The sequence below is a fragment of the Schistocerca gregaria genome, chromosome 1 (genome assembly GCF_023897955.1).
Source record: "Schistocerca gregaria isolate iqSchGreg1 chromosome 1, iqSchGreg1.2, whole genome shotgun sequence".
Lineage (NCBI taxonomy): Eukaryota > Metazoa > Arthropoda > Insecta > Orthoptera > Acrididae > Schistocerca > Schistocerca gregaria.
Window position 1 is genome coordinate 220,481,603 of NC_064920.1, and position 2,129 is coordinate 220,483,731.

Consider the following 2,129-nt stretch of genomic DNA (forward strand, 5'->3'; position numbering starts at 1 on the left):
GGGCAGGTAGTAGGTAGGGAACTTTATTTCATTTTCTACAGGGTGTTACAAAAAGGTACTGCCAAACTTTCAGGAAACATTCCTCACACACAAAGAAAGAAAATATGTTATGTGGACATATGTTAGAGCTAATTTTATTACTTCTCTTCAAATCACATTAATCATGGAATGGAAACACACAGCAGCAGAACGTACCAACGTGACTTCAAACACTTTGTTACAGGAAATGTTCAAAATGTCCTTCGTTAGCGAGGATACATGCATCCACCCTCCGCCGTATGGAATCCCTGATGCGCTGATGCAGCCCTGGAGAACGGCGTATTGTATCACAGCCGTCCACAATACGAGCACGAAGAGTCTCTATATTTGGTACCGGGGTTGCGTAGACAAGAGCTTTCAAATGCCCCCATAAATGAAAGTCAAGAGGGTTGAGGTCAGGAGAGCGTGGAGGCCATGGAATTGGTCCGCCTCTACCAATCCATCGGTCACAGAATCTGTTGTTGAGAAGCGTACGAACACTTCAACTGAAATGTGCAGGAGCTCCATCGTGCATGAACCACATGTTGTGTCGTACTTGTAAAGGCGCATTTTCTAGCAGCACAGATAGAGTATCCCGTATGAAATCATGATAACGTGCACCATTGAGCATAGGTGGAAGAACGTGGGGCCCAATCAAGACATCACCAACAATGCCAGCCCAAAAGTTCACAGAAAGTTCACACGAGCACCAAAGTCAACATTACCTTCCTTCAATTGGGCCGACTGGCGGTGAATCGAGGAAGTACAGTACATACTGACGAAACTGAAATGAGCTTTATCATGGAAATGAAGCGTTTCCGGACACATGCCCACCTAACATCTTTTCGCTATTTGTGTGGGAGGAATGTTTCCTGAAAGTTTGGCCGTACCTTTTTGTAACACCCTGTATAGTAATGTGTGAGATCACCCACGAGTTTAATTTTTTTTTACAGTTGTTATCACCTTTGACCCAGATTCCTATCATTTATTTTGCGATGATTCCTGGTCCTGAAAACCAACGGCATGGTGGACATGTAATGCGATTTTCCCATGTCTCTGCTGTAGACTTCACAAATCTGAAATGTGCGATAGCTGATGACGTCACGACTGTTAAATGATTCCACTGGTCCGTCCCTGGTAGCTGAGTGATCAACGCGACGGAATGTCATACCTAAAGGCTCGGATTCGATTTCCGGCTGGGTCGGAGATTTTCTCCGCTCAGGGACTGGGTGTTGTGTTGTCCTTACCATCATCATTTCATCCCCATCGACACGAAAGTCGCCGAAGTGGCGTCAACTCAAAAGACTTGCACCAAGCGAATGGTCTACCCGACGGGAGGCCCTAGCCACACGACATTTCCATTTCCAATCGGGACCATCCGACCGCCGTGTCATCCTCAGTTGAGGATGCGGATAGGAGGGGCGTGTGGTCAGCACACCGATCTCCCGGTCGTTACGATGGTTTCCTTTGACCGGAGCCTCTACTATTCGGTCTAGTAGCTCCTCAATTGGCATCACGAGACTGAGTGCCCCCCGAAAAATGGCAAGAGCACATGGCGACCCGGATGGTCACCCATCCAAGTGCCGACCACGCCCGACAGCGCTTAACTTCGGTGATCTGACGTGTACCGGTGTATCCACTGCGGCAGGGCCGTTGCCATATTGCCATGGGGTGCGGCAACATTATTCGTTTGCGTAAAATTCAAAACAGCGCCACAAAAGACTGACGGACCATGCAGAATTACTTGTGCCCCAACATAGTTCTCCATAGTAATAGCAATATTATCAACAGCTTTATACACTGTCAGGCGCGAACGCCTTCTCCTCCTATAATAACGCGTCATCCCTGTCAGTCGTTCAATGGTGCTGCAAGCGCGGCTGCCCGATGACTGAAGCTGTCTTTCCAGATACGTTACTTATATAGCACTCCTATTTACACCATATCGGTGGGAATGGTGAGAAATTGTTGTCGGATATTGTCTTTTGGCATACCTAATGAGGTCTGGTCGTGCGGTTCTAGGCGCTCCAGTCCGGAGCCACGCTACTGCTACGGTCGCAGGTTCGAATCCTGCCTCGGGCATGGGCTTGTGTGATGTCCTTAGGTTAGTTAGG

At 48.1% G+C, this 2,129-nt stretch overlaps 1 pseudogene; it reads right to left on the reverse strand.

The window, feature by feature from the left end:
• Positions 1–1,558: 1,558 nt before the first annotated feature.
• On the reverse strand, positions 1,559–1,676 carry LOC126290051 (5S ribosomal RNA; annotated as a pseudogene).
• Positions 1,677–2,129: the final 453 nt, after the last annotated feature.